Here is a 14,136-nt window from a genome sequence, read left to right on the forward strand (position 1 = left end):
GCTCCCCCCCCCATCTTTACAAAATGGGAGAGGCAGCTCACCATCTTTTGCAAAGTGCTGGATGGAATGCAGAATTGTTGCATCATAGTTTAGTTTGCAGGAGAGACATGTACTTACATCAAATGCATGATTTTAAGATTTTCTCTTTTTACACTTATGCATGTATCTTTGGAGTTGTGGTGAATTTTCGATCTTGATATTTGCAGTGTGAAGAAAAAGATCCATGATAGCTAGTGTCTGTTACTTATGTAATATTATGGCTTGGTCAGTTGTAAATATGTTTATGAACAAGACAATGATTCAGATAGAAAAGCAAAGAAAGCATTAACAAATTTAACTCTCTTTTATTGAAAAGCAAAGAAAGCATCAACAAATTGAACTCTCTTTCATTGAAAAGCAAAGAAAGCATCAACAAATTTAACTTTCATTGCCATGGTCACCTAAATTTAATTATTATAGATGTTATATATTTCTAGTTGATTAGTACTGGTATTTTTCTGTTAGGAAAGATTATTATTTTTATTATTATTATTGGATCTACTGGTTAGAAGAGCTTATGGGATGGTCTGTTGTCTGTCTGTCTGTCTGTCCTCCATCTGTCTATTAGCACAAGCTTATAAACTAGTTCGAGAATTGCCTTGAAACTTTACACACTGTGTGTTGTCCAGAATGAAAATGGTGTTGCTAGGATATCCTTATGGATCCCACAGTGGCTATCTTTACAATCTTGTTATTACCACTCCTTCAAAATGAATGGTCCTGTTGGTATGGTGTTTTCACTTAAAGACTTCTTATGATGTTAGCTGCTTCTAAATAAAAATGGTACCGAGCTGACATCCCGTATCGCTGCCATGGCAGCCTTCTTGAAAATCATGTTACTACTGCTCAGAAGAGAGGGATGCTCATATCAAGATGGCAATTTTACAGAAAGGTTTCTAGTTATGTCATGTTTGTCCTAAATAAAACTGATGCCAATCTGACATCCAATATGGCCACCATGGCAGCCATCTTTAAAAATCATGTTATCACAACTCTACTTGCACAGAAAGTCATATTGATGTGAGCTTTTCATGAGAATGCTTCTTATAAAGTCCTGTTGGTCTAAAATGCAAATTGTGCCTTTCTGATGTCCAATATGGCCAACACAACAGCCACTACTCAACCTATATGAATTGTCATTAAGACAGGTTTTTCACCCAAAGTCCTAAACAAATATGGTCTTGGTTGTACATGTAATTCAATATGGATACCACAATGACAGTCTTAAAAAAATTTTGTCACTACTTCCTCTGAATGCTTGATCATTATGATATGGGGTTTTCACCAAAAACTTTCAGATAATGTCTACTTTGTCCTAAATGAAAATGGTGCCAAGCTGATTTTCAGTATGTGCACCACAGCAGCTAATTTGAAAATCTTGTTATCAAAATTATCTGAGGTTTTCATTGTACACTTAACCATTAAAAGAAAGAAATAGTATTAAATTGCATTCCAGGAAAACCTTTTCACCCGGTAGTGTGTCAGTTATCATTATTAAAAAACGTGAAACTGTGCCATACAAACCTCAGTCATTTTATTTTCAAGTTGTGAATTGTTTAGAAAAATGTACCATATATATACATGCTTATAAGTCAAGTCAATCTGCAGGCAACAAAGATTCTGATCTGCCAACGCGTTACTTGCCATCAGATCTGTGTCACTACAGTTTGCAATTGGACTCTTCTTTTAAGTGTATATAGTTGATATTCTCTCGTTAACTATATGTGATTTGATATTTTTGTGTCAATGTCAAATACTTTACTGGACTGCACCAGTGGCCTAGTGGTTAGAGTGTCCACCTCGGATGCGGGAGGTCGATGGTTCGATCCCCGGTCGAATCATACCAAAGGTTTACAAATATGGTACCAACAGCTGCTTTGCTTGGCACTCAGCATTAAGAGGTTAGTCTTAGGACTGGTCGGCCTGGTATCAGGATAATGTGACTGGGTGGGACATGAAGCTACATGTCTGCAGCATGGTGCCCCAGTGCTAGACATCACTATAAACTACCACACTGCAGACATCATAGTGATATGACTAACAAATTGTTAAAGCTACGTTAAAAATCCAAGTCACACACACACACACACACACACTCAAATACTTTACTTTGCATAGACATGGTTTAAATTGATAACATAATTTTGCTATTTTCCTTTGTCTCCAGATTGATATAGAATACTTGGAAAATTTAGTTTTGGGACATATCTTCTTTAAATTTGTCTTCAAAAATGTTCTATTCATTTTTTATATTTATCACCCATACGACAAAATACTTGTCAAAATAATTAAAGATATCTCATTTGATTAAATTAATAAAACATGCATGTGTGTTTGTGTTTTGCCCAAATATGTCCTAGTTTTTGTTTTGTCCAAATATTGTCTAACACAAGTATGGTTTTGGACATTTATTAGTCCTTTGACAATATTCTTGCTTTCAACAGTAATTTTTTATACTGTGTGATAGTTAATATATATCCAAGTTACATGGCATCAAACTAAAGATAATGAATTCATTACTTTTCATTGAGTGTCATTGTTCATGGGTTTCATACCTGTTACAAGCCACAGGCTAAAGACACAACAAATAATTTTCCTTGTGTGCAGTCAGTTGGACCCCTAAAAATTTTACTTTCCTCCAAGTGAAATATTTTTTAAAATAAATGATAATGAATTGACAACAATTAAGCGTAGAAATATTCATTTGAACGCTTCTATGAACAGCTTCTGTGGCCTGCACTTACTCATCTGGGGTTTAACATGAATCGTCCAATCACACATCACAAAGTGAATTTCACAGTGAGTTAATTCATTTGCTGGGAAGTTTTCTCCAATAGATCTTTCTGAGCAGTATATTGCTAATCAATTACAGTGCTCCTGCATGACCTCTGACCTTTATTATTATTATTATTATTATTATTATTATTATTATTATTATTATTATGATGTCCATGTTGTCAAACCTGTGATGATGAACATTCCAAATATTTTAATCTTGCAATCACACTATATGGCATGACGTCTACTTTCAGTTATTAAGATAGATTGTACTTTTAAAACAAGTCACTTTCTATATTTAGTCGTATTGACCTTTAAATCTTTAAAAACATGAGGCTTTATAAAGGTAGACAACTCTAATTTAAAATCTTAGAGGAAATGATTAGACCACAGGGCTCAGGAAAGGCACTCATTCATTCACCGAGGCAGGTTAAAAATTGGCTGGGCTGGATAAAATATTACTGCCTACATGTCCCTGAGTCAAGTAGATGCAGAATCACACATTTTAAATAAATCTGAGGGCATTTTCTACCCTTAACAAAAGACAAAGTTCAACATCGATTAACATTTGACATGGGTCAGTTATATCTGCCTACTTGATGTCAGTCTAGAACAAACTACTAAAAAATTACTTTTTTACTTTTTCTACATAGGTACATGATGTAACTTTGATTTTAAAAATAGATACATTTTATGGGCACATTACGTTGATGTTTAATAACTAGCCCCTGAATAGTGTTTGCATTTCAGTGACACTTTTCAATAATTCAGACATTTTGATATGCAGAAAGATCCCCTTTCAATGAGCTGTTAAATATGTTTATGGTTCAGACCTCTGAGAATTTAAGAGATAGTGTCTGACTAAATGTGTCTGATTTTTCATCTGGCAATCGAGCAATGTTTTGGTTGCTGCAGGTCTTCATTATTTTCAAAGCTTTATAAATATTGATACATTGTCATGACACGGGCAATATTGATACATTGTCATGACACAGGCAATATTGATACATTGTCATGACACAGGCAAGATGCCATCAGATATTTTTGATATGCATGTAATTAATTTTCAGAAGACATATTGTTCCAAACTTTCAAGATGGGTAATTCAACGGTCTCTTCTGATTACCAGTGTCACTTAATGTAAGCTGTTATAATCTTATTTTAAAGTTCATGTCAGGACAAAAACAAAATGGTTGAAATTTAGTTGCAGTAATGACCAAAAAATATTCCAGTTCTTTTGGTCAGTCAGCAGGTTTAATGCCATTCATCTTTAAATGTCTAGAATGGAGGTTTGACCAAAATGAATAATTAGTGCAATACTTTGTGAAAAATGAGAGGGTTGGAATTCTTTTTTCAAGTGAAAGTTACTGAAATTTATCTTATGAAAAGTAATAGCATATTTATATGCTGGCATCTTTACTTTAACGGGACATTGTATTAATAAAATCACACACAGTATTGAAAATGTGGGTAAGTTTAACAGGGTCTTACCAGACGAAAATCATACCATATTGACATTTTCTAACTCCTATGTCTAATTCATTCACAAATGTTATGTCTCATTGAAAGGAACATCATGTCATCCAGAATATTGAAAGGTTTCATTGTAAATGTAAACACCGTGAAGAAATTAAGGGCTGTATGTGCAACTGCAATTTCTCTGAGTTACAATTCATGTGTCTTGTAAGTTTATCTAAGGAGCCATGTATACAACATATTTTCTTGATTTTGACCCATTTCAGTGTCAAACTTGAATCAGGTACTTTTGGTTCTTTAGTTAACAAAAAGGCCTATGGTGGAGACGTGTACTGTGATGAGTATCATAAATTAGGACAGGAATGAGTATCAATCGTCTCATGGATGATTGCTTGGGAACATTTTTCCTGAACCCTGTACTTGGTTGTTACCGCTTTTGATATTTTCTGACAGGGTTTATGCAGAATCACTTCAATACAAAATGCTCATAAAAAGTAAATGCTTGTATATTTTGTCTTTAAATTTGAATTTTTTAAATCTGTTCTTTGCTAATGAGTTAGAGACTTTAATATTTATTATTTAGGTTTCATGTTTTTAGATGGACATTAGTACTTGCTTCTGATCCTAAAAAGGACCATGTTTGTCAGTATTTCACAGTCAGTGTTCATCCCTTTGAATCCTGTGGAATACACCTTTTTGCCTTAATGCTCTAGGCTATTATTACAGAATTCTCAATACTTTTGTACATATATCAGCCATATTTGTGTATTGCATTGATCATTTTATTAAAATATGATTTCACAAACTGTTTAAAGATAAAATTGGATTGAATACCCCAAGGACCCTCAGAACTAAACCATTCAAAGTCATAGTGAACACATCACAGGTTGGACAGTTAAATTCATTCCTGGCTTAAAAAGAAAATACTCTGAAAAACAGGAGGCAATATTTCTTAATATATTGTTACATTCTTATTCGGATTGCCAGCCCAAATTTTCCAGTCATTTGTTATCTTCTATTCAGCTGCTTTGGATAAATGGCACTTTTATATTCAGAAAACTCTATTAAAGTTGTTTACTAAACCTTTCCAGGATTTTCTAGTGTTCTTCTTTACATTACATGATGTCTCATTGTATAATTTGAAAAGAGCAAAGAAACGTGTCAGCAGATGTTTAAAAATAATTAAATGCATGTGTATAATAGCATTCATAAACTCGTTACACTGAATTTATAGTCAACATTTCAAGTCAAGTCGTAATCAGGGGCACTGAGTCAGAATATGTAGATTGGGAGCTGATTTATCAGTTTGTTGAAAAGTAGTTAGTGAAATGTAAGTAATGCCACTGGTTTTTTTTTTAAAGTAGATGTGAAATGAGTTATGGAATTAGTATTTAGCATGTTTGGAATAGAGTTTTCATTAGATCGACAATTCTTGGATATTAGATTTACAAATTTAAATAACTTACATAAATTTTAGGGTATCCATATCATCACAAGCCATAGGTGAAAACATACTATGCTTCATTTTCATTTTCACCTGTGGTTACCTGTGATAAAATTTCATTCAGAGTGAATATACGTAAGATGACATGAGCCTGAGTAAAATTTACTCAGAATTGACCCAACTTAACCTTTTATGCTGTTTGAATGAACTAAACACATTCACTTATCAGTTGATTCAAAGGGCATTTCAGTTCATTTGTAAGAGCTTGATTCATTGTGTTGTTGGTTGTGTATTTTCAGTTATCTTTCATTGTTTTGTTGAGTTTTGTTTATGTATATTTATACAAACAGGGAAATATTGTCTCAGGCAGGCACAGGTAAAAAAAAGGAGCTATAAGATCTATGCCTTTGGCTTATGATGATGGAATTTAATCAGTTGTTTCTGTTGCAGTACAAACAAATATTTTATAGTTATACAAATTACTTGTAGTCCTTAGGTTTGATTCATATAAGTATTTACATGGTATATACCAAAATTTGCAAAACTTTTTTAGTGTATATACACAGTTATAAAATAGGAATCATTTTCATTGTTGCATTTAGTCTTTTCTTTGACTGATTTTGCAAAGTTAAAAACTCCCTTTTCTTTCTAAACACTGACAAGTAAACAAAGGTTATGCATAAATATTGCAGTTGTCAGAAGATGTTGATTCCTTTAAATCTGTGTATTGGATATAACAAGCTTTAACTATTGCATGAGAACTTAAATTTTTATACAGCATTTTCATGTCTCTTGTATACAAAACAAGGTGTGCAATAATTTCATCGAAGATGGATACTAACAAGGAGTAAAGTCTGTCATATGTACTCAGTTTTAAGTAAATATAATTTACACATAAAATGTTGGCTTGATCGGAGGTAAATATTTTTACAGAATCTGTTTCCTGTAATGAAATCATAAAGAGATTGAAAGGGTGCAGGTTATAATCACATCACTGGATCAGTCGATCCTGCTTAGCTACCATGCTGTGTCCTTGGCCATGACCTTTCATTCTAATTGCCTTGGTGCTAAATAATGTACTTCTGTTGCTATATTGTAAATAATTTAACAGTCTAGTTTGCACACTGCATGCACAGTACATTTTGTAAACATTTGAGGTTTTGATTTTATGCCAAAGTACATCTGGATTCTCAAAGGCTTGATCACAGTGATTTACATGTGAATTTATCACCAGATAGAGCATGTAATAGATTTTTAAATGAATTTGTTATTAGTACAAATGAAAAAATATTTACCACAATTTAACCCAAGTATTGGGGGCTTTTCTCAGTGCCAGGATCCACTTTCAATGATGTATGTTACAACCACATACATATATCTCCTGCATTGGAAAGAACCTTCCACAATTTTGGTTTCCCTCAAGTCTTGCAGAAAGTGAGGAAATGTCTCCTGCAATTTATGGAAGAAAGGAAAAACAAAATTTTAGAACTTAAAACAAAAAAAATAATTGAATAAAGCATGACAAAATTGTATAAACAAACAAGTAGTTAAATTTCTAAGAAGTCTTTATCTCAGGCTGAGACAGGTTGTTGTTCTTATAATGCATATTTCGTCAATAATAACGTCCATATTTGAAACCCAAAAATACTAAAATACTTGTACAGCATGTGATATAAACTTTGATATTCCACTGTAATCAGGTTATTTTGTTTAAACTTGCCAGACTCATATTGAAGATCTCTTCAGAAATCCCATGTTTTCAGTTTTTGATATGTGTAATGTAGGTAATTACTTAACGATGACTGTTAGTATGTGTAATGTAGGTAATTACTTCACAGTAACAGTGGTAATATGTATAATGTAGGTATCACTTTACAGTAACAGTGATTTAAGATATCTAAATGATTTTCTACAGAAAAAAATATGATTTTGGGGATCTTACCATGAGTCTGAAAATTTATTTTCATGCTCACTTTTCACAGATGTTCAGAATAATTATTATTATTATTATTACAGTATTTTTATTTGCTGGGTATTATGCATTGATAAGCAACCATGCTGTATTTTAAAGAAAAGGTCACATTGAAAGTTTATATGTATGTATGTGTAAATATATATATATATATATATATATATATATATATATATATATATATATATATATATATATATATATATATATATATATATATATTACAAAAAGTATTTGACAGAAGTGATGTTGAATGATGGGAGAGACACAAATAACTAGATTATTGCACAAAAAATGGTCAAAATATGTTTTGTTAATGATTATTAGATTTTTTTTCAAACACTGACATGTTTTAACTTGGAAATATTTATGCTTTAAATGTATGGCTCTTCATTCATTTCTTTTTCTCTTGTACATAAACATCAGCTTAGAGACAAATATGCTAAAATTACATTTGAAGAAAAACACCAGCCCCTATTGTCTCTCATTTCCAGCATTTTTAAGCAAATCTTCAGCATTTTACTTGTTGGATAAGTTGTAACTGATACACCATTGTCTTTAAATAACTTTGTAAGGCCTCTTGCATACTCATGACTCTTCCATGCTGACATTAAAATAGTTTAGCAATAACAAATGGGATTATGCAAAGCATTGATAGTGGCAAGTATGTCTGATACCCAATGTGATGTGAAGAAACTAGATCCCTGTTCATCTGAGCTTTTATCGTTTTAATTCTTAAGTATCGTTTTTTTGTTGGCAACTATGTACACTCTGATTAAGAAAGCAAGCACAACAGTATTTGTGAAGGAATTTTACCCATATTAAACCTCACACATTTGTTTATCATATACATATGTGTAACATCTTATGCATTGATCTGACTGGTATACAAAAAAGCATTCTTGTGCAGGAATGTGTTATCCAGTGCAACTCCTACATACCAGTCTCAAAAATAAGAACACTTTCCTATCAAGATAACTGCACTGAAAACCTAAATCAGTTTGCCCATGTAAACCTAAATTGATATAACTCTGAAAAGCTAGATAAGTATCATTCTTAAAACCTAGATCAGTTAACCCATGGAAACTGAACTTGATATAACCTTATAAACATAGATCATTATAACACTGAAAACAAAGATTAGTGTAACAATGAAAATCTCGATCAGTATAACACTGAAAACAAGATCATTTATAACACTGAAAACCAAGATTAGTGTAACAATGAAAACCTAGGTCAGTATAACACTGAAAACAAGATCATTTATAACACTGAAAATCAAGATTAGTGTAACAATGAAAACCTAGATCATTATAACACTGAAAACAAGATCATTTATAACACTGAAAACCAAGATTAGTGTAACAATGAAAATCTCGATCAGTATAACACTGAAAACAAGATCATTTATAACACTGAAAACCAAGATTAGTGTAACAATGAAAACCTATGTCAGTATAACACTGAAAACAAGATCATTATAACACTGAAAACCAAGATTAGTGTAACAATGAAAATCTCGATCAGTATAACACTGAAAACAAGATCATTTATAACACTGAAAACCAAGATTAGTGTAACAATGAAAACCTAGGTCAGTATAACACTGAAAACAAGATCATTTATAACACTGAAAACCAAGATTAGTGTAACAATGAAAACCTAGGTCAGTATAACACTGAAAACTAGATCATTTATAATACTGAAAATCAAGATTAGTGTAACACTGAAAACTAGATCATTTATAACACTGAAAATCAAGATTAGTGTAACAATGAAAACCTAGATCATTATAACACTGAAAGCAAGATCATTTATAACACTGAAAACCAAGATTAGTTTGACACTGACAGCCTAGATCGGTATGACACTGAAAATAAGATCTTTTATAACACTGAAAACCAAGATTAGTATAAGACTGAAAACCTAGATTGATTTAACACTGAAACCAAGATCAGTTTAACACTGGAAACCAAGATCAGTATAACACTGAAAACCAAGATTAATATAATACTGAAAACCTAGATTGATTGAACACTGGAAATGAAGATCAGTATAACACCGAAAAACAAAATCACTCAAAACTTGTTAGCGCATGAAGCTCATTAACAATCTCTAAAATATTTCAGACTTCAGTAATGCAGCCATAACCTTAAAAAGCAGCTAATTGACTTGTATAAATCTCATCCAACAACAGCTTTTGTTGTATTTCAATAAGGACTGTACATGAAAACAACATGAAGAGTTCTCAGGACAAAACAAGTAATTTATAACCTACAAACTTGGCGGCTTACTCTTTCAATTTATAAATCGTATATACTTGCTTATGAGACTAGTCCAGTTACAAACCACACAGACCCAAATCTGTCATCACATAATGCTTCAGCAGATCTGGGTCTGTGGAGTCCGTTAAGGGTAATCAGTAGGAAAATATCATTATAAGACCCTCATAAGACCAGGATCTTTGTGGTTTTTTTGTGTAGTTTTGACTTGACATGTAATCAAGTACATCAGGTAATAGAGTATTGTTTTTAATGTACCAAAATAAAAGTTGTTGCAGTTTATTAAGTCCATAAACAGTGTCTGCATCCTTATAATATATTTCACATAAAGTAGAAGCAGAAAGGGTTAATTTTATCATGAGGTAGACGGTGTAAGTATATACTTGTTGTAGCATCAAATAAATGGGTTAGCAGGTGGTTTACAGTGTGAAATTAATACCTTTATGCTCTTGTTTCTCCTTGAAATGGTTTAGTCATTTTTTTCTTCTTTCATTTTTCTATGACATTTTAATTTATTAACATTTATATTTAGTAGTCGATGATTGATTTAATCAGAAATTTGCTGCTAATCTGTTGGACATAGAAAATGAGTTTTCATAGATTAATAGTTTTGTATATGGATGGGGTAAAATAAGGCTGTTATTTTTGTATAATATTTACAATAAAGACAACAATTTTAAAAAGCAAAGCAGATTTATTTGTGGACCAAATTGACCCATTTAAGTTGCTAAGTATTGCATGACATTACCAGTAACAATGATTACAAATAAGAGTGTCAAATTTGAAATTAAGTCTTAATTAGTACAGATAAAGCAACAGATGTGTAATTACCATTTTAACATGTACAAATACACAGCACATTATTTATTAGAACTTACTATAATACTGGTATCTAAACAGTGGTTTCTCCAGGATTTTCACAAAGTGATTCATCTTCTGGTATATTTGTAAGGAGGGATTTTCACTTTTTAGATTTACTGGTCATGAACCAGTAGAGCGTATGGGTTGGTCTGTTGTTATAGAGCATATGGGTTGGTCTGTTGTTGTTGAGCATATGGGTTGGTCTGTTGTTGTAGAGCATATGGGTTCTGTTGTTGTAGAGCATGTGGGTTGGTCTGTTGTTGTAAAGCATATGGGTTGGTCTGTTGTTGTAGAGCATATGGGTTGGTCTGTTGTTGTTGAGCATATGGGTTGGTCTGTTGTTGTAGAGCATATGGGTTGGTCTGTTGTTGTAGAGCATATGGGTTGGTCTGTTGTTGTAGAGCATATGGGTTGGTCTGTTGTTGTAGAGCATATGGGTTGGTCTGTTGTTGTAGAGCATGTGGGTTGGTCTGTTGTTGTAGAGCATGTGGGTTGGTCTGTTGTAGAGCATATGGGTTGGTCTGTTGTTGTTGAGCATATGGGTTGGTCTGTTGTTGTAGAGCATATGGGTTGGTCTGTTGTTGTAGAGCATGTAGGTTGGTCTGTTGTTCATCATCCAGTGTCTGATCTTGGCGGATTGCTATGAGATTTGACACACATGTTCATTGCAAGGTCAAGTTGATTCGAAATGAAAATGGAGCTGCTTGGATGTCCAGTATGGTCACCACAGCAGCCATCTTCAGAATCATATTGTTGCTACTCCTTTGGAAAGGAAAATCACATTGAAATAGGGGTTTCACCAGAAGACTTGTTATAATGTAAAGTTAGCCCTGCATGAAGTGGTGCTATCTAGTCTGGCCACATATGCAGTTTTCCTGAAAATTTTGTTGTCACTAAGCCTCCTGAAAGGAGGTCATATGGGATTTTCACTGAAAATCTTCCTTTTAATGTCTAGTTGGTCTGAAGTGAAAATGGTAGTGATCTTGATGACAATCTGGCTGCCAATATTTCACCATTTTTAAAGTCTTGTTTTAGCTACTTCTCCTACATGGTAGGTCATATTGACACAGGCTTTTCACCAGAATACTGGCTGTGAAATCTTATTATTGTTGTTGAAAATGCTGCTGATCTGATGCCAAGTAATGGCCACAAATGTAGTCATCTTAAAAATCATATTATTGCCACTCCAGCTAATGAAAAGTTTTATCAACTTGGGGTTTTCACCAGGATACTTCTTGTGTCTCGTTCATCTTAAAAGAAAATTGTGACAGTAGGACATGTAGATCTTGAGATCTTGTTATCACCACTCCTCCTAGATGGAAAGTTATGTCAGCATAGAATTTTCACCAGAAGAATGTGATATTTAGTATGTCCTGCTGAAAATAGGGCTGATCTGACCTCAAATGTTGTCACAATGGCAGCCATTATTAAAATGTGGCTATTAGTGCTCTTCCTTAACATGAGGTTTTCATCAGAAAATATTTGTTTGGGTATCTGGTTGACCTTGATCCAAAATCAAGCTGATCTGACATCCATATATGCCTGCCATGATAGCATTCTTCTTGTTGCTATTCCTCCAGAATTGATGGTCATATTTACAGAAGGTTTTCACCAAAAGACTTCTTATGATATCTGGTTGGTCCTAAATGTAAATGGTGCCAACCTTACTTCAGATATGGTTGCCAGGACAGGACAGTCATCTTGGAAATCTTGTTATCACTACTTCTATTAAAGTCTGGTATGGCTCCACAGCTGCTGATTTGAAATATTGTCACTCAAGAATATCAGAGGTGTTTTCAAAACCTAGCAGTTATAAAATGAAATGGTCTTATATTGAATTCATGGAAATTCTTGTTGGACAGTAGAGCATCATCTCATTTCAGTGAACTCTTGTTAAAGAGTGGAGTGGGTTAGTAGTTTTTATATTAAAACTGCCACCAGATATGAATAGAATACTTATGTTTTGACAAACTTGTGTGATAAATAACCTGTAATTGGTACTTACCGCCATCTTCATTATCAGCACAGAGGATTGTGAATTCTGTCAGTAAGTCATATGAATTAGAACCACATCAGATAGGGAAGATGTTAGAACCAATAGCTAATTTTGGCAGTTTGTCAACCTTGGCATGTACAGTTGGTCAAATGCTTGTCATAATCAATGTAAGCATCTCTTAGCTAATTTTGGCAGTTTGTCAACTTTGGCATGTACAGTTGGTAAAATGCTTGTTGTAATCAATGTAAGCATATCTTAGCTAATTTTGACAGCTTGTCAACCTTGGCATGTACAGTTGGTAAAATGCTTGTTGTAATCAATGTAAGCATATCTTAGCTAATTTTGACAGCTTGTCAACCTTGGCATGTACAGTTGGTAAAATGCTTGTCATAATCAATGTAAGCATATCTTAGCTCAGATGCTCACTTAGTAATTGCTTGATTTTGGCAACTGATCTAGAAATAATAGATTTCGGGCTTGTGTTCGACTCGAGGCAAATTGAGCATGAATGTTACTATTTTTAAGGTGGGCTTTGTTACATTTAATAGAGATTCGTGTGCTCAAGCACTAAATAAAGGGGCTAACAGACACAGAGTATTAGTACAGCCTCTTTAGACTTAAGACAGTGCTGTCCAACCTTTTTGACACCATCAGCCACTGACAAATGTTTTTCTTGAAGCCGAGGGCAGCAGCAGAAAACTGAAAAGCAATGACTATATAGCTGCTCAAGCTCTGGCGGGCCATTTAAAATCAGCCCCCAAGCCACAGATTGGACAGCACTGACTTAAGATGTGGAATATTGAAATAGGTATGGATTTTCTGATGTCTGTTATTGTTTCGTCTAGTGTAACTAGCATGCACTTGACCTATGATTTTTTACAAATACCTATGTACAGTGTAGGTGTGAAATGAAATGCTTATGCCATGTATCGATAATAATCACAATACACAACTTATGATTAATATCAATACATGTTTAATAGAGAATAAAGAGGTTAACAACTAATAATAATTTCATGGTCATTGAGGATTAAAAATAGCTTTTACAAGGTAAGGAAAATTTTATATCGATTGTCCACTTTATTTATGCATCACAATGGCAAATTTATCAGTGCATTGTTGAATCATTTAACCCCTAGTACTGTATAATGCACACCCAACTGTGAATTACAGCATACATCTGATAATGCAGGATTGGATCTGGCTGTGTATTTGAAATGATAAATATGATTCAAAGTTTGATGCTTCAAATGATGGTATATCAGAATTGCAAACGTGTAGGAATTTC

At 33.3% G+C, this 14,136-nt stretch overlaps 1 protein-coding gene across 3 annotated transcripts in view; it reads left to right on the plus strand.

Annotated features, from left to right (window-relative positions):
- Window positions 1-14,136, plus strand: part of LOC149797495 (uncharacterized) — a 361,807-nt gene that overhangs the window by 317,843 nt on the left and 29,828 nt on the right. The window lies entirely within an intron of this gene.

The sequence above is a fragment of the Sinohyriopsis cumingii genome, chromosome 6 (assembly GCF_028554795.1).
Source record: "Sinohyriopsis cumingii isolate HCF-2022 chromosome 6, ASM2855479v2, whole genome shotgun sequence".
NCBI lineage: Eukaryota > Metazoa > Mollusca > Bivalvia > Unionida > Unionidae > Sinohyriopsis > Sinohyriopsis cumingii.